General features: G+C 39.3%; 1 pseudogene across 1 annotated transcript; it reads left to right on the top strand.

Moving 5' to 3' along the window:
• The first annotated feature begins 1,103 nt into the window (after positions 1–1,103).
• Positions 1,104–2,797, top strand: LOC147617336 (uncharacterized; annotated as a pseudogene). The gene has a single exon (XR_015262408.1). The product of XR_015262408.1 is annotated as an uncharacterized LOC147617336 (transcript).
• Positions 2,798–20,198: the final 17,401 nt, after the last annotated feature.

Raw genomic sequence — 20,198 nt, 5'->3', positions numbered from 1 at the left:
TAAGGTAGCACTTGGCCCCTATCCCTCCACGTTTTAACGTGGTGAACAAGGGATTAGAGGGAGGGTGAGGGCGTGGCTTGTTGTGGCCGCGCCATGCTTGTCAACATCCTCTCCGTTCGTTGTGCTACTCATTCTATAAGGTTTGCACACATCATGGTTTTAAGGAATATACATATTATTTCTTGTATGTAATCTTTTCAAATGAATATTTTACACCCCCTATTATAAGTTCAAATATACTAGCAACTTAGAAATAGCACACCTTTTGAAAATGTGAAATTGTAAATGGACCTAAAATAATGTGATATCATACATTTTCTTAGTGATCACCCTAGAATGGAAAAGAGAGTGGCTCGATCATCTTGGAGCAAGTAGGAGAAGAGTGGCTCCATTAGATTAGAGTGGCTCCATTAGATTAGAGCACGCGGAGGAGGATCGACTCTCTCTCTCTCTCTCTCTCTCTCTCTCTCTCTCGCAGCCAGGCAATATAGATATAGAATATAATTTAGGGTTTCTCCATGCACATGTCGAAGGGCATAATGTCTCCATATCATAAAGCTGTGTTAAGATAGAGAGCGTGTTTTCTAGCATAACTTTGGTGTCTCTAGGAGGTTCCAAGAGGTCTAAACTCGCATTTAGTAGGAAGAGCATTGCATAGGAGGCACATGTATGTCCCCCCCCCTCTCTCTCTCTCTCTCTCTCTCTCTCTCTCTCTCTCTCTCACTCAGGCAATATATATATATAGAATTTTGGGTTTCTCCATGCTTGAGTTAAACTAAGGGCATAATGTCTTCATGTGATAAAGCTATGTAAAGCTAGAGAGTGTATCTTTTGGTGTCTCTGCATAGGAGGATGTTCTCTCTCGATATGGTGGGCCAAAATATACATGACTTGGGAGACATGTTTGGGTGGTTACAATCAAAATGCTGTGAACTGGTGGTTGGTGAAAATCTGGTGGCGCCAACAAAGGGCCCTTCTTTTTTCTACAAAGAAAAAGTGGAATAGATTCTATCAAATACAAAATACATACTAGGTACACCTAAAAGTGGGACTAAAAGGAATGGAGCAGCAGCACTTCCTCTCCCCAATACATTCTCCTTTTTTATTTTTATTTTTTCTTGACGAGGAGGACGCATGAAGCTTCCGCGAAGCTGCTTGTCGAGAGCCACCGTCCGTCTATGGCAAGTGACAACCTACTAGCCCGTACCCCCGTGTTTCTTCCTCGGCTTTTGTGCTGGCCTGCTTCTTCCAGCTTCCATTCCTATCAGGCTTTGTAGACAGACAGCCCTACAACAGCGCAGAAATCTTTCCCTGTAGCCAATCGAAAGTAAGAAGCCGTTTCCATTGAGTTCTGTGGAGGAGAAGGTACTTCCTAAGCGAGTGGAGCAACGCTGTCACTGTGCAGAGAGCTTCGAGAAAGGGAAAGGTCCTGTGGAGAAAGCTTTGAGCAGAAAGCTTGGAGGCGGGTTTCTCTGATCAGAGAGTTCTGAAGGAGAAGGCTTTCCTGCCAAGAAAAGGGGCTGAAAAACTCTGTGTTGTTGGAGCCGCTTCACCATGAAGCTTTACCTGCCTGCGTTTCTGCGCAGAAAGTCCCGTTCGTCTGCGTCAATGCGAGCCACATCTGGCTCTGGCTCTGGCTCTGGCTCTGGCTCTTGCTCTGGCTCCGGCTCCGGCTCCGGCTCCGGCTTCACCTCCGGCAGAACTGGTTCGGGCTTCTCCTCCTGCAGCATCTCTTCCCCTGCCTCTCACATGCCCTCTTCTTCCGACGGCTGCTGGAGTAGCTCTCTCCTGCAAGCACAGAAAATCTGCGTCACTGACAAAATTGTGTCGAGTGTAGCCCTGCCAGAGGCTACCGGGCGAGTTGAGAGCCGATTCATGTTGAAATCCCCTTTCCTCGACCCGAACCACGAACTGGAGGAGGCGTTTCTGCGCTTCGATGTCAATGGTGATGGAAAGATCTCGGCTTCCGAGCTCGGCTCTGTGCTAAGGTCTCTGGGGGATAACCCTAGCGAGGAGGAGCTCCTCCTCATGGTGAAAGAGGTTGACAGGGACGGTGATGGCTTCATTGATTTGGGGGAATTTATTCTACTCAACTCCGCCTCTTCAACCGCTGTAGGGGAGGACCTGCGGGATGCTTTTCAGGTCTTCGACGCCGACCACGATGGCAAAATCTCAGCGCAGGAGCTTCACCGTGTCCTGATCCGCCTTGGGGAGTCTTGCACCATGGAAGATTGTGGCCGCATGATACGAGGAGTTGACACCGACGGTGATGGCTTTGTGGACTTTCAAGAGTTCTGCACCATGATGACCCGGCACTAAGAAGGGTAACAACCATGGCTTGCTGCAGAAGATGCAAGAAGACTATAGGTACTTTCTGTCAGCCTTCTCCGTTGTGCAGCTTGAAGACAGTGGCCTTTGCGTATTCTTATTAGGATGCCATGAAGGTTCTCTCCCATGGCTAGTAGGATGCCTGAAAGTTCTCTACTCTGGCTGCGCGTTCTCCATGGCTGGGCTCTCAATAAGGGTTCTGTTGAGAGCTAAGCTTTGCAGAAACCCAATAAATGAAGGCGCCTCTCAGGATGTCGTTGGTTACCGGGACGTTTCGTCATGGCTAGTAGGATGTCTAAAGGTTTTTTGTCATGGCTAGTATGATGTCTATATGTCCTCTGTGAGGGCTAGTAGGATGTATAGAGGTTCTCTGTCATGGTTAGTAAGATGCCAAGATGTTCTATGCCATGTCTACGTTGTAACCTGACTGGTTTTATATGAATTTTTACTTCCATGGCTGGGTTAAGAAGCTCTCTGAATTTTATGGTATGTTCTCTCCTAAGTTACTAGCAATATGTAGTCTTGCGTGAGGATGTTGCATCTTTGCTGAGATACTGTTTTCAATGTCCCTCTCTGGTTCGGAGGTACGATTCTATTGATTGCAGGCATAGCACGTGTATTTCTTTTTTGCTATTGGTTATGGGATGCATGGGGTTTGGAGTATGGTTTTACCAACTTGCGAAGGTTGATCATCTGTTGTCAAAAAATGTATGTGGTGTGGGAGGAGCAGTTTGAGAAGTGGTTTTAGGTGAAGATCATGCATGATGTGGGACCTGAGTGTGCACTGTGCCTACGCTTTAATGTAATGAGGTTTGTTGAATGCCGCTTGCAGCAGTAGTTAGTGTCATGACACTGTGTGACGGCGCAAAAGCTGTTGATTAAAAATTCAAAATGTTTCAATAGGCCGGGATTATAATTATTGAAAAATTGTCCCTTGATTATAGTTATAAATACTCTATTAAATTTTATTGGAATAGGGGTCTACAATGAGTACAACAAGAAAACCAATTAATTAGTGGAAGTGACTACAACAACATTGAACTCAGAATTTCAATGCAGAATGTAGAATGAAAAATTAGAAAGCTGGCACCGTTCTCAAACTTGCTCTTGGTGAGTGTTTATGCATGGGTATGTTTTTAGAAAATCTTGATTGGGTTACTTGGGTACTCGCATCTTCTTGATTGCTTGTATGTGTGTATCGTCAATGTACTTTAAAAGAATGTGTGTCCTTTTGTTCACGGATAAACATCTTGAAGCGTTTGAATGAAGATGGACACTGCAACCCATACCATTTCTGTAGCACCTCTTTTTCGTACATGTGCCTCTCTCAAGTTTATATGGACAGCCTACAGAGCTTGAACGAGCATGAACATCAAGCCTATTATTATACTCGATGTGAGAAATCGATGGACATTGATAGATTTTCAGAGTACATCGTAAGGTAGATAATTCCAAATTCATCACCACATTTGAATTTGAGCTACACGTCATTCATCACGTAATAGGATTTTCGTGCTCGTTTGTGTGAGTGAAGTTCAAAAAAAAAACCATACATAAAGTATGGTGGGGAGTTGGTAGAGTCTTTCCCGAAATTTAATAAACATAAAAGAATGTGCCGCTCTTTTGATTCTCCATCGAACATAAGAACAGACTTCAAACTCATCAATGGCGGATGGCAGTCTAGCATTGCGTCCAAGTATGCTTTCAAATCTATATTCTTCTGTATACCTGTTTTAAGAGTATTCACCCCAACCCATTTTCTCCTAAAGAGGTTCTTTTGGGTGAATGTATGCACCTTGATCCCCCATTGTGGCATATGATCAGATGTCTGTTCCTCCATGAAATCTGGGAAGAAAAAAATGATTATGTCTTCTCTAATGGAGGGAGGAACCATATCTGGGCTTTAAAAGCTCACATTTCTAAAGTTGCTGTGCAGGTTATGGGGGAGATGAAGGATGCAGTGGAAGATTTTCAAAAGACTTTCCAAGAAGTCAAGCTTGGAAGATGGCAGACTTGAAAGTCTTCATGAAGATCTACTCAAGAGATCGACTGTCAATGATTGATGGAATCCTTTCCTCATAGTACAAGAATCTTGTTATTTTGTTAGAAAGCCCTCAGATGTTCCTATGCAGGACTATATAAGCAGTTGTGCCCCTCGCAGAGCCTTTATCTATGCTATAGCTGTAACTTTTCTTTTTTTCTAATTTAAATCAAAGTTTCTACCCAAAAAAAATAAAAATCTATATTCATTCCAAGTATGCTACCCAAGCACTCACACAAAACATGGATGTCAGTCCAGGCATTGCCTCTACATCCGAGAAAACGTTCGAAAATTGTCGTTTGTAGGGGGGGGGGGCAAGGGCTCACGTGCCAAAATTGTCGTTTGTAGCTCGGGGGGGGAAAGGGCTCACGTGCCAAAATTGTAGCTCGGGGGAAAGGGCTCTGCTATGGGCGAACACCGAACAGAGAACCAGGCATACCTTCAGCACGGGTGCTTATATCATCCAATACTGAGCAGAGAAGACGACCCGCTGGGGGTAGAGCCGAGCATCCTCAACAAAAGGCATGGAAGCGGCACTCCTCAGTCCTGTAGAGCAAGGGAGAGGGAACGCGCTGCCATGGCTATGGCATAGAGAGAGAGGGGACCGACTGTGCAGAGCAGGGATGAGACCGTAGGCAGACAGAGTTGCACGATTGTGTATCACCGATGGAAAGAACAGCAACGGGGGGAATTACCTTGCAGCATGTGCCTGCTTCGTGCTTCTGCTCCTTGCTTGGGGGAAGCGGCACTCCTCAGTCCTTTAGAGCAAGGGAGAGGGAACGTGCTGCCATCGCCAGGGCACAGAGAGAGAGAGGACCGACTGTGCAACAGCAAGGAAGGATGAGACTGTGGGCGGGCAGAGTTGCATGACTGTGTCGCACCGATGGAAAGAACACGGAATTACCTTCAGCGTGTGTGCACCTGCTTCGTGCTTCTGCTCCTCGTCGCTTGCTTATGTGCTTTGCAGCGTGGGCCTACTCTTTATCGTGTTTTTTTGCCTACGGCAAGGCTATTAGAGCTTTCTTCAGCTAGCTCAAGACATGAAAGACCCTACAACTCGCCCCCAACAAACTTCTCAGGATGTAAAATTCCCCTCCATGGGGTCTCCCTCTTTCCCATTGCAGGCCTCTGTTATGCCCTTACTTGAAGCAGGAAGCTACCTCAAGGTTGAGGATGCCATGGATGTCATCAGTGCTACCGTCAAAGTAGTAGTTGCCCAAGTTCTTTCCCCCATCATGGACCCTCAACCGAAGACACTGCTGGCTCCTGGCGGTAGCGGTGGAGCCCTCGATGCTAGGCTACTACTAGCTGTGATAAGAGAGATGGTTATTGAGCTACAAGTCTCTTCTGTTGCTGCTTGCTGTTGATGCTGCTGCTTCACATGCCCATAAGAACATAAGGCAGATGGTCTAGGCACAGGCTTAAATACAAAACGACTACCATTAGAGCCAACAGGAGAGTCTGGGATGACGCTAAGCTTTCTTAGCTTGTTTGCTTCCCAGTTACTACTCTCATCTTGCAAGCTCTCGTCTCCTTACTACTCTTTCTACCTTCAAAGCTGTTGCAGATCTCTTCTTCCTCCTCCTCCTCTTCCAAAACCTTGATTCCTTGGTCACCACCATCAACCAGAGAAGCTTTCTCTGCCATGCACTGCCTTTTGAGATTGGAATTCCAGTCGTAGCATCCAGGGACACCTTTATTGATGAGGGACCAATTGCGAGCCCTATAGCTCTCAACGAGGCGATGGAGGGCTGCGTCTTCTTTTGGGCTCCAGGAACCTTTGATGCGCTCACACGGACAGGGAAGAACACTAGAAATCGCCATAGCTATATATAGGAGAAGGGTTGTCCGTCTAGCACGCTTGTTACTTAGGTGGTTACTGTCGCAAGCATGCTTACGATGTCGATTCTATCCATTCGTAACAAACTATATTTTACTAATTCTTTGCAAAAAACGAGGAGGTGAGAATGGAGAGGAGGATTAAAACAAAAAAAAAACAAAATATGTTTTTTTCTCAAGAAGCATAACTTGCTCTAAGCTATCTCATTTTTCGTGGTAGTCAGGTTGAGGATATAGTTTTCCAACTCAGAGTCTTCAATCATTAATTCCACTTCTTCAGCAGCCACTTGGCCATCCTGTTCTAGATGCTCTTTCTGTATTTTGCTGATTCTGTCTCGGAAGTCTTCTTTACCTTTGTCCATCTGCAACATTTCTTCCATGGCATTCTTAGTGTACTATGCTTCACATTCTTTTTGGTTGGCTTTGTGCAGTACTTTCATTTGCAAATGCAATTCAGCTCTCATCACATTGGTACTTCTATGATTAAACAAGCAATTATTTATATTTAACCAAACAACCCATAGGTATTCAACACATATAACATTCCATATTTCTATAGAGCATTTAATTTGTTGGCCTAACAGAATTTCCTGCCATGAGAGCTCCCAATTGTGGACATGGGAGATACATTGATTTAGAAACTTTATAGCTTCTCTATTATGCTTGCATCCTAAGAAAAGATGGGAAATTGTTTCTGGTTCTTTTTTACATCTTGGGCAAAGACCATTCCCATATCCTATATGCAGTGTTTTGTGCATGATCAACCATAGCAAACAAGATTTCTTTGGTGGGATGATTGTCAACTAGATTTTGAGAACTTATATCCCCACTGTTTTCTGTCCCCCATAGTAGATTCCATTTTGCAGTGTAGAGGGGGGCCTTGTTGTGGGAGAAGAGGGATTGGTAGAAGCTTACGTTTAGATTTCCATGAGAATGCTTTATGATTGAGAGGTCCCTTTAGCTTAATCATATAAAAGTGTTACTTTCATTAAAATTGAATTTATGTATAAATAGATACATAAAAGATTTTATTTATTTATTTTAAAAGCGTTACTGTCATCAAATTTTGATTTTATGCATAGAAAGATGCATAAAGAAATTTATTTTTATTTCAAAAGAGTTATTCTCATCAATTTTGATTTTATGCATAGAAAGATATATAAAGAAATTTATTTTTATTTCAAAACAGTTATTCTCAGCAATTTTGATTTTATGCATAGAAAGATGCATAAAGAAATTTATTTTTATTTCAAAAGAGTTATTCTCATCAATTTTAAATTTATGCATAGAAAGATGCATAAAAGATTTTTTTTTATTTCGAAAGTGTTATTTTTCTTAAAATTGAATTTATGCATAAATAGATGCATGAACGGATTTTTATAAAAGTGTTATTTCTCACTGAAGTTGTTCTTGTGCATAAATAGATGCGTAAAGAATCTTTATATCAAAAATAAGAATTCTCTTACATTCTATAAATAGATGTGATATGAATAAGATAGATGGGAATGAATGGATGGATGGATGTGATGAGAATAGAAGTGATGAGAATGAGAGGTAAATAGATGTGATGAGATGGGATGCGAATCAGATAGATGGGAAAGAATGGATGGATGGATGTGATGAGAATAGAAGTGATGAGAATGAGAGGTAAATAGATGTGATGATATGTGATGCGAATCAGATAGATGGGAAAGAATGGATGGATGGATGTGATGAGAATAGAAGTGATGGGAATGAGAGGTGTATATGTGATGCGAATCAGATAGATGGGAAAGAATGAATGGATGGATGTGATGAGAATAGAAGTGATGAGAATGAGAAGTAAATAGATGTGATGATATGTGATACGAATCAGATAGATGGGAAAGAATGGATGGATGGATGTGTGTGATGAGAATAGAAGTGATGAGAAAGAAAGGTAAATAGATGTGATGATATGTGATGCGAATCACATAGATGGGAATGAATGGATGGATGGATGCGATGAGAATAGGAGTGATGAGAATGTGAGGTGAATAGATGTGATGATGAGATGCAATGCGAATCAGATAGATGGGAAAGAATGGATGGATGGATGTGATGAGAATAGAAGTGATGAGAATGAAAGGTAAATAGATATGATGATATGTGATGCGAATCAGATAAATGTGAATGAATAGATGAGATGCGATGTCATGTGAATCAGGATGTAAATGAATGATATAGGATGTGAATGAATGATATAGGATGTAAATGAATGATATATGATGTGAATGAATGTGATAACATGTGAATCGGGATGTAACGATAAGAGACATGAATGTATGTGTTAGCATGTGAATCGGGATGTGAATGAATGAGATGTGATGTGAAATGGATGTGATAAGATGCGATGTAAACTGGATAGATGTTAATGTGTGTATGTGAAGTGATGAGATGTATGGGCAGATGCAAGTAGATGTGATCCGATGAGGATAAATGAGGAAATAAGTGATGAGATAGAAAAAGATGTGATTAGATGAGAATGGGAATACTTATGAAATGAATGTGGATTGATGTGGGTGGATGATGTGGATGGATATATGGATGATATGGATTGATGTGTGGGTAATGTGGATTGACGTGAATAGATGTATGGATGATGTGTGGGTAATGTGGATTGACGTGAATAGATGTATGGATGATGAGATAGAAAAAGATGTGATTAGATGAGAATGGGAATACTTATGAAATGAATGTGGATTGATGTGGGTGGATGATGTGGATGGATATATGGATGATATAGATTGATGTGTGGGTAATGTGGATTGACGTGAATAGATGTATGGATGATGTGGATTGATGTGTGGATAATGTGGATTGATGTGGATGGATGTATGGATGATATGGATTGACGTATGGATTGATGTGGATGGATGTATGGAAGATGTGAATGGATGTGTGGATAATGCGGATTGATGTATGGATAATGTGGATTAACGTATGGATTGATGTGGATGGATGTATGGAAGATGTGGATGGATGTGTGGATAACGTGGATGGATAAATGGATGATGTGGATGATGTGGATGGATGTATGGATGATGTGGATTGATGTGGATGATGCGATTGGATGTCATTTGATGTGGGAATGATGTGATGTGATAGGGATTGATGAAAATTTTTTTTTTTGGTGAAAAGATGGGGACTAATGTAAAAGGATGTGGAGTGATGAGAAAAAAAGGAAATATTGTTGGAACTGTATTTGTATGTGAAATCTGTTTTTAAATGACTGTTTTATGTCAAGAATGCTGGGGAAGCATCTTGACCGTCTTATGAATGAGGTCGTGGAGACCTATCTGTTAAAGTTGCAACTGCTGGACGGAGAGTCAACGGAGGACGTCTCACATAGCAAGGTCGGCCGAGGTCTTGACCAGCCTCGGTTTGATTTAAATGGTGAGCTTCCGGTACAATGGATGAGGGACCAAGGAAGCGGCCTATGAGTGAAGCTCTAGGTGACCTGCGAAGGATCCTAGAGGGTGTTGACCATATGGTGCTCGGGCTATGAGTCGCCGAAGATACCCACACGTACGTCAGGGAAGATATTGGAACAAGGAGTAAGAGTTGTTTTCTAAATTCGGGCATGGATCTGGTTGATTGACCTTGCTGGTCCTCAACGGATGAGTCCATGGCTCTTTTATATGGATCCATTGGTTGATCTTGCTGATCTTCAATGGAGATTCCATTTTTTGATATGTGAATATATTGCCAGTTGCTATGAGCTAGGAACTATCGAAAAGGCCCCTAAGTGGACAGGTGGTGAGCGTTTTGGTTGCCAATGATGCCATAGGTACACCGATGAAGGAATGATTGGAAATAAGGATTCAACCGAAGATTTTGAGGATTATGATCAGTGACACAATGGTTTCATTAAAAGATTATTTTTAGAAGATGCTGACTCTTTGAAAAAGGCAATTTCATATTGGGTGTGTAAGTGGTGTGACTAGTTTTAAGTTTGCATGAATATCCGGCTAGGGGGACTGGGAACTCTTTTCCTTGGTACCCGGGACAAAACCTAACCAAATTCTTAATTGGATCCCATCACTACACAGTGGTTGGGCAGTTGGCTAACCCACGGGATTGGATGGGGTTAGGCTGGACTGATGGATCCCTAAAATGAGACTCAATTCTGTTATGGTACAATAGATGAAGTAAATCCCGGATAAAAATTGTTCTATGGAAAGAATCAACGACTGTGCCTCTCAATGAGGAAAAGAACGTTGGTCTCTATGATCCAAGTGCAATCTTTTCCTTGATCTGACTTTGATACTATGGGTTCGGTCAGATCAGTTTAGTTAGTTAAGGCTTTTGACTACATTAGAGAAAAATTTATCCTGGAGGAGGAATCGCCCGTGCTTTTCAGGCAAGGGAAGTTTTTCCGGGTTCGATTTTGGAAGAACCGATGGATTAGTCTCTTTTCCGGATATCCGTTGTGGGTGAGGCCCTGAGTGTGGGACCCTACCCCGTGCAAGAAGTGCTACTTCCAGTGCTAGCATCCCTGAATTCGTTGCGCGATGGGGACAGGGATCTTACAGCTCTCGTATTAGAGAAAATTGGCTAATAAGAATCAATCGAGAAGCCAAAAATGTCAAAATTTTATGAAGAAGCAGTAAAAGGTTATAATTGTGTGAAAAAATTCATACGAATTGATATTCAAACTGAAATTCGTAAATTGATAATTGGGTCTTCATATGGAAGTACCGCAATTGTATGAAATCCTTGACTTGCTTGAGGCCTAGACATGATGGTATTTACCTTATAGTTCCAAGGACCGTGACTACCCGTATATACCGAGGATATAACTGCAGCTCTTTACTGGCAGTATATACGAGTAAATCTAAGACTTGAAATTATAAGCATTAATACTATCCAGATGATGAATTCGAATGTGGTTGATATGATTTTAACTTTTAGATGAGAACTGATGAGTTGATTTGGATTCTGATTGAAAAATGAAGATTCCTGAATTTGGTTAAAATGTATTAAACTAAGCAAAACCACAATGAGGATGAAAGGGATAAGTCCCTGTGAGATGAGGATGAAAGGGATAAGTCCCTGTGATGATGTTCATAACGCGAATGACGTTAATGACTTCAGCAAATCAATATGAGATTAGTGGATTGTGCTGATAGATTTACTACTGTTAACACTTGACCCAGTGGATCAAGTTCAGGGATGTCAAATTAAAAATCTGTATAATTGAAAATTTCAATGAAGGACCGTTCAGATAGAAAAATCGATCTAATGGACCATTATTGTGATAAGGATTTGAATGATATGATCTGAGTGAATTATTATCTGGTGATGAGTTTTATATAAGGGATCTTTATCCCAGGATTCTGTTGGGTTCACTAGACTATAAGGAACCCCAGAATCAGTTGGATCTTAAGGAAAAAAGTTCTCCTCTAATTTTGCGAGATGAGGACATCTCACGTTTTTTAAGTGGGGTAGGATGTAAGATTCCTCCCTCCGGCTTTTGAGGTGTGCACGTGTAAAAACCTCCCCTTCTGATCTTATAATTATTCCCCTCTCTGAAATAAAAGAAAGATCCTGTTTTTTCCTGTTTTGGCCTAGAGAGAGAAAATGTCTAGAGGGAGGTAATTTAAAATTGAGATATTTTTGGATATAAAAATCCTCCTAGTATCTAAAATGGTTTCCCGTGAAACAGATATTCTAAAAGAAATTTCTAATGTGCAATTGGAATAAATTAAAATCAGGTAAAAAGGACCTTAGCCTAAGGGTCCAGATTTTCTGAAATTTTTGAATTAAGGTTCCTATGGACCAATTAGATTAATCCAAATGTAGGGAGGAGATAAATTAAAGAATAGAAGGAGATCTCTCAAAAATGAGTAAATACTCACATAAGATGAAGAGTTGACTAAGAACAAGGTTATTAGTTAAAAAAGAAAAGATATTTAGAAGAAATGATGCATTTTTGACACCTTAGTGTGGGGGAATTCCCCTCATGAAGGAGGCACCTATTTCACATGTGTGGTTGAGTTTTAAACTTACAAATAATGAGATATTTTTATCTCTGCTTCAACTAGATCCAAAAAGTAAGCTAAACTGACCTAAAAATGGTCAAAAATTGACCAAACTCATCCGAAAAATTTTAGAATCAATTTGCTTGATTAGAGGCTCACTTTGGTCAAAAATTGACCAAACTCATCCGAAAAGTTCTAGAATCAGTTTGCTTGATTAGAGGCTCACTTTTTCCTATAAATAAAGCCTCCCCTTTGTAAATGGTTAATAGTGTTTTATGCACTGTTACTCTACTCCTCCCCACAGAGCCAAAAACAGTGAATTTATTGATAATTCATTAATTTTTGACCATTTCCTCTTCAAAAGAATTGGTGGCCACTCTTTTTGCAAACAAGAGTAGATCCCTCAAACCATCAAGCCAAAGGAAAGCTCATAAAAAATTCATGTAAGCTAGAAATCCTACTTTTTCTTTATTCTATTTAATGGTTTTCTAATTTTTGTTTTCTTTAAAATGAAAAATGGTGCTATGCCTTGTTGGAAAGAATTTCCCCCTCTCTTCATTCTTGAATTCAGCCTTTCTTTATCCTAGATGCTTAATCAAATTGTTAGAATTAAACTTTTCATATTGTTTCTCTTTAAAAAGTGGAATTTGATTAGTTTAGAATACTTTAAACCATTTGGGATAATTTCTAAGTAACTTGAGAATGAAAAGAAATTAAAAAATGGTCAGCCATACAAAGGAGGTTATGGTAAAATTTTCTTAAATTTTGTGAAATAAGTTTTATCTTTTATTATTTAAAAAGAGTAATCCCCACCGCTTGTGTATTCTAAAAGTGTTATTTTTATTCTATGCATAGAAAAATGCATATTAGAAATATTTTTATAATAAAAGTGTTATTTTCATTAAAATTGATTTCTATGCATAGAAGGATGCATATTGGGAATATTTTGATTATGAAGTGTTACTTTCATCAAAATTAATTTTTATGCATAAATAGATGCATAAAAGAATTTTTTTATTATAGAAGTGTTACTTTCATTAAAATTAAATTTATGCATAAAAGAATTTTTTTATTTTAAAAGTGTTACTTTCATCAAATTTTGATTTTATGCATAGAAAGATGCATACCAAAAAAAAATTATTTCAAAAGAGTTATTCTCATCAATTTTGATTTTATGCATAGAAAGATGCATAAAGAAATTTATTTTTATTTCAAAAGAGTTATTCTCATCAATTTTGATCTTATGCATAGAAAGATGCATAAAGAAATTTATTTTTATTTCAAAAGAGTTATTCTCATCAATTTTGATCTTATGCATAGAAAGATGCATAAAGAAATTTATTTTTATTTCAAAAGAGTTATTCTCATCAATTTTGAATTTATGCATAGAAAGATGCATAAAAGATTTATTTTTATTTCGAAAGTGTTATTCTCCTTAAAATTAAATTTATGCATAAATATATGCATAAAAGATTTATTTTTATTTCGAAAGTGTTTATTCTCCTTAAAATTGAATTTATGCATAAATAGATGCATAAACGGATTTTTATAAAAGTGTTATTTCCCACTGAAGTTGTTCTTGTGCATAAATAGATGCATAAAGAATCTTTATATCAAAAATAAGAATTCTCTTACATTCTATAAATAGATGTGATATGAATCAGATAGATGGGAATGAATGGATGGATGGATGTGATTAGAATAGAAGTGATGAGAATGAGAGGTAAATAGATATGATGAGATGGGATGTGAATCAAATAGATGGGAAAGAGTGGATGGATGGATGTGAAGAGAATATAAGTGATGAGAATGAGAGGTAAATAGATGTGATGATATGTGATGCGAATCAGATAGATGGGAAAGAATGGATGGATGGATGTGATGAGAATAGAAGTGATGAGAATGAGAGATATATAGATGTGATGATATGTGATGCAAATCAGATAGATGGGAAAGAATGGATGGATGGATGTGATGAGAATAGAAGTGATGAGAATAAGAGGTAAGTAGATGTGATGAGAATAGAAGTGATGAGAATAAGAGGTAAGTAGATGTGATGATATGTGATGCGAATCAGATAGATGGGAATGAATGGATGGATGGATGCGATGAGAATAGGAGTGACGAGAATGTGAGGTGAATAGATGTGATGAGATGTAATGCGAATCAGATAGATGGGAAAGAAAGGATGGATGTATGCGATGAGAATAGAAGTGATGAGTGATGAGAATGAAAGGTAAATAGATATGATGATAATGGATGTATGCGATGAGAATAGAAGTGATGAAAGATGAGAATGAAAGGTAAATAGATATGATGATATGTGATGCGAATCAGATAAATGTGAATGAATAGATGAATATGAATCAGGATGTAAATGAATGATATAGGATATGAATGAATGTAATAACATGTGAGTCGGGATATGAATGAATGAGATGTAATAACATGTGAATGAACGACAAGGGACGTGAATGTATGTGTTAACATGTGAATCGGGATGTGAATGAATGAGATGTGATGTGAAATGGATGTGATAAGATGTGATGTAAATTGGATAGATGTTAATGTATGTGATAAGATGCGATGTAAACTAGATAGATGTTAATGTATGTGAAGTGATGAGATGTACGGGTAGATGCAAGTAGATGTGATCTGATGAGGATAAATGAGGAAATAAGTGGAGATCGAAAAAGATGTGATTAGATGAGAATGAAAATACTTATGAAATGAATGTGGATTGATGTGGATGGATGTATGGATGATATGGATTGATGTGTGGGTAATGTGGATTGACGTGAATAGATGTATGGATGATGTGGATTGATGTGTGGATAATGTGGATTGATGTGGATGGATGTATGGATGAAGTGGATTGACGTATGGATTGATGTGGATGGATCTATGGAAGATATGGATGGATGTGTGGATAATGTGGATTGATGTGGATGGATGTATGGATGATGTGGATTGACGTATGGATTGATGTGGATGGATGTATGGAAGATGTGGATGGATGTATGGAAGATGTGGATGGATGTGTGGATAATGTGGATTGGTGTGGATGGATGTATGGATGATGTGGATTGGTGTGGATGATGTGGATGGATATATGGATGATGTGGATTGATGTGTGGATGATGCGATTGGATGTGATTTGATGTGGGAATGATGTGATGTGATAGGGATTGATGAAAAAAAAATTTGTGAGAAGATGGAGACTAATGTGAAAGGATGTGTAGTGATTAGAAAAAATGGAAATGTTGTTGGAATTGTATTTGTATGTGAAATCTATTTTTAAATGACTGTCTTGTGTCAAGAATGCTGGGAAGCATCTTGACCGTCTTGTGAATGAGGTCGTGGAGACCTATCTGTTAAAGTTGCAACTGCTGAACGGAGAGTCAACGGAGGACGTCTTGCATAGGAAGGTCGAGTGAGGTCTTGACCAGCCTCGGTTTGATTTAAATGGTAAGCTTCCGGTATAGTGGATGAGGGACCAAGGAAGCGACCTATGAGTGAAGCGCTAGGCGACCTGCGAAGGATCCTAGAGGGTGCTGACTATACGGTGCTCAGGCTCTGGGTCACCGAAGATACCCACACGTACGTCGCGGAAGATATTGGAACAAGGAGTAAGAGTTGTTTTCTGAATTCGGGCATGGATCTGGTTGATTGACCTTGCTGGTCCTCAACGGATGAGTCCATGGCTCTTTTATTTGGATCCGTTGGTTGATCTTGCTGATCTTCAACGGAGATTCCATTTTTGATATGTGAATATATTGCCGGTTACTATGAGCTAGGAACTATCGAAAAGGTCCGTGAGTGGACAGGTGGTGAGCGTTCTGGTTGCCAATGATGCCATAGGTACACCAATGAAGGAATGATTGGAAATAAGGATTCAACCGGAGATTTTGAGGATTATGATCAGTGACACAATGGTTTCATTAAAAGATTGTTTTTAGAAGATGCTGATTCTCTGAAAAAGGCAATTTCATATTGGGTGTGTAAGTGGTGTGACTAGTTTCAAGTTTACATGAATATCCGGCAAGGGGACCTGGGAACTCTTTTTCCTGGTACCCGGGACAAAACCTAACCAAATTCTTAATTGGATCCCATCATGGGCGGTTGGCTAACCCACGGGAATGGATGGGGTAAGGCTGGACTAATGGATCCCTAAAATATAGTCTCTATGATCCAAGTGCAATCTTTTCCTTGATCTGACTTTGATACTACGGGTTTGGTCAGATCAGTTCAGTTTGTTAAGACTACACTAGAGAAAAATTTATCCTGGAGGAATCACCCGTGCATTTCGGGCAAGGGAAGTTTTTCCAGTTTCGGTTTTGGAAGAACCGATGGATTAGTCTCTTGTCCGGATATCCGTGTGGGCGAGGCCCCGAGTGTGGGACCCTACCCCGCGCAAGAAGTGCTACTTCCGCTGCTAGCACCCCTGAATTTGTTGTGCGATGGGGACAGGGATCTTACAGCTGGTATCAGAGCGAATTGGCTAATGAGGATCAACCGAGAAGCCAAAAATGTCAAAATTTTATGAAGAAGCAGTAAAAGGTTATAATTGTGTGAAAAAATTCATACGAATCGATATTCAAACTGAAATTCGTAAATTGGTAATTGGGTCTTCAGATGGAAGTACCGCAATCGTATGGAATCCCTGACTTGCTTGAGGCCAAGACATGATGGTATTTACCTTATAGTTCCAAGGACCGTGACTACCCGTATATACCGAGAGTATAATTGCAGCTCTTTACTGCAGTATATACGAGTAAATCTAAGACTTGAAATTATAAGCATTAATACTATCCAGATAATGAATTCGAATGTGGTTGATATGATTTTAAATTCAGGTTGAGAATTGAGATGAGTTGTTTTGGATTCTGATTGAAAAATGAAGATTCTTGAATTTTGGTTGAAATGTATTAAACTAAGCAAAACCACAATGACGATGAATGGGACAAGTCCCTGTGATGATGTTCATAACTCGAATGACGTTAATGACTTCAGCAAATCAATATGAGATTAGTAGATTGTGCTGACAAATTTACTACTGTTAACACTTGACCTAGTGGATCAAGTTAAGGGATGTTAAATTAAAAATTTGTATAATTGAAAATTTCCATGAAGGACTGTTCAGATAGAAAATTCGGTCTAATGGACCATTATTGTGATAAGGATTTGAATGATACGATCTGAGTGAATTATTATTTGATGACGAGTTTTATATAAAGGATCTTTATCCCAAGATCATGTTGGGTTCACCAGACTATAAGGAACCCCAGAATCAGTTGGATCTTAAGGAAAAAAGTTCTCCTCTAATTTTGCGAGATGAGGACATCTCGCGTTTTTTAAGTGGGGTAGGATGTAAGATTCCTCCCTCCGGCTTTTGAGGTGTGCAGGTGTAAAAACCTTCCCTTATGATCTTATAATTATTCCCCTCTTTGAAATAAAAGAAAGATCGTGTTTTCCCCTGTTTTGGCCTAGAGAGAGAAAATGTCTAGAGGGAGGTATTTCAAAATTGAGATATTTTTGGATATAAAAATCCTCTTAGTATCTAAAATGGTTTCCCCTGAAACAGGTAAAAGAAATTTCCAATGTGCAATCGGAATAAATTGAAATCAGGTAAAAAGGACCTTAGCCTAAGGGTCCAGATTTTCTGAAATTTTTAAATTCAGGTTCCTATGGACCAATTAGATAAATCCAAATGTAGGGAGGAGATAAATTGAAGAATAAAAGGAAATCCCCCCAAAAATGAGTAAATACTCACATAAGATGAAGAGTTGACTAAGGACAAGGTTGTTAGTTAAAAAAGAAGAGATATTTACTAGAAGAAATGATGCATTTTTGACACCTTAGTGTGGAGGAATTCCCCTCATGAAGGAGGCGCCTATTTCACATGTGTGGTTGAGTTTTAAACTCACAGATAATGAGATATTTTCATCTCTTCTCTCACCTGCTTCAACTAGATCCAAAAAGTAAGCTAAACTGACCTAAAAATGGTAAAAAATTGACCAAACTGATCCGAAAAATTTGAGAATCAGTTTGCTTGGTTAGAGGCTTACTTTTTCCTATAAATGAAGCCTCCCCCTTTGTAAATGGTTAATAGTGTTTTATGCACTGCTACTCTACTCCTCCCTAGAGCCAAAAACAATGAATTTATTGATAATTCATTAGTTTTTGACCATTTTCTCTTCAAAAGAATTGGTAACCACTCTTGTTGCAAACAAGAGTAGATCCCTCAAACCATCAAGCCAAAGGAAAGCTGACAAAAATTCATGTACGCTAGAAATCCTACTTTTTCTTTATTCCATTTAATGGTTTTCTAATTTTTATTTTCTTTAAAATGAAAAATGGTGCTATGCCTTGTTGGAAAGGCTTTCCCCCTCTCTTCATTCTTGAATTCAGCCTTTCTTTATCCTAGATGTGTAATCAAATTGTTAGAATTAAACTTTTCATATTGTTTCTTTTTAAAAACTCTTGGGTAAACCGGTAATGAAATCCATGGAAATGCTTTCCCATTTCCCCTGAGGAATCTCCAGCGGATGGAGTAGTTCTCCAACCTTAAGACGTTTGTGTTTATTGACCTGACACTTATTGCATTTCAGCACATAAGTCTGGACGTCCTTAAACAAACTAGGCCAATAAAACTATCTTTTTACTAGTGCATAGGTCTTCTGAATCCCGGGATGACCCGCACTTGGACTATCATGACTTTCTTTAAGAATTTGGGCCCAAAAGTCACCAATAGTTGGTACACATACTCTACCCTTGTAGAGTAAGTACCCGTCGTCAATGGAGTACTTTTATTCTCATCAATTTTGATTTTATAAATGCTGAAAATGATGGAAAAAATACCAGTAAATATCTTGATAAATATTGGATGATATCTGGGGTTCCTGCAATGGTCTAGATGCTATGCATGAATGATGTGCAATATGCAGGATGCTTTCTACTGTAAACCCTAAGGTTTTTACTGTTTGTATATGCATGAATGCATCTCTTTAAGTGGGTTAAGGGACTTAGACTGACTGACTGACTTGCTAGGGCTGAGAATGACCTACATAGCTCATGCCTAACTTCTCCTGGATTGAGGATTAAAATGGGGTCACGACGTACGATAAATATAATCTTGAATGGTACTAATATTGTTACAATGTTGCACTGATGATGATGAGTTAGTTTATCACCATGCACTACAGTGCAGAGTGCATGTAACATTCCCTCCTGCTTAGCATGGCGGCACGTTCATGGCTTCCAAGTAGTCCGCCAACAACTGGGGGTACTCTTGAAAGAATTCCTTGTCTAGCCATACAGCTTCGTGGCTGGATCTCGGAATTTTGTATAGAACTAACGTATCCGTTGACCGGAACCATGCTTCCAATGATGAAGAAGAATCTGCTCGGGCTCGATGGCTTGTGCTTCGTCTGCCACGCTTGGCTGCTGTTCATCTGAAACATCAAATACTTCTGGTCCAACATATGGTTTTAGCCAAGAAACATGGAAAAAATCACGCATTGTCCAATTGTTAGGCAATTTTAACTTCATCGAGATATCACTTAACTTTTTAACTATTGGGAAAGGTCCAAAACTACGGAATGAAAGCTTGGGACAACGTTTGCCCACTTGTTTCAATCTTTGTTTCATGATACACAGATAGACCTAATCCCCTTCCTTGAAGTGGACATCTCGTCTTGACTTATTCGCCTGTCTGCTATATGCCTCCTGTGCTTTGATCAAGCGGTCGTTGACTAACTCAATGATCTCAAAAAATGCTTTCGTAGTTTTATTAGCTTCTAGATATGGAGACACCAATCTCGTCAAAAGAGAAGAGAAACGGCGACCAAAGGCTACTTCATATGGAGTTCGTCCGACACTGGATGAATGAGTGTCATTCAAGATAGCTTGGACCAATGGAAGATAATGTTCCCATTTGGATTGCTAGCCATGACAATATGACTTGAAAACATCAAACGCTAACTAGT

The sequence above is a fragment of the Cibotium barometz genome, chromosome 37, assembly GCF_041138505.1.
Source record: "Cibotium barometz isolate CiBa-2024 chromosome 37, ASM4113850v1, whole genome shotgun sequence".
Lineage (NCBI taxonomy): Eukaryota > Viridiplantae > Streptophyta > Polypodiopsida > Cyatheales > Cibotiaceae > Cibotium > Cibotium barometz.
The sequence above is the reverse complement of the archived record's forward strand: the minus strand, read 5'-3'. Positions and strand labels throughout refer to the sequence as shown.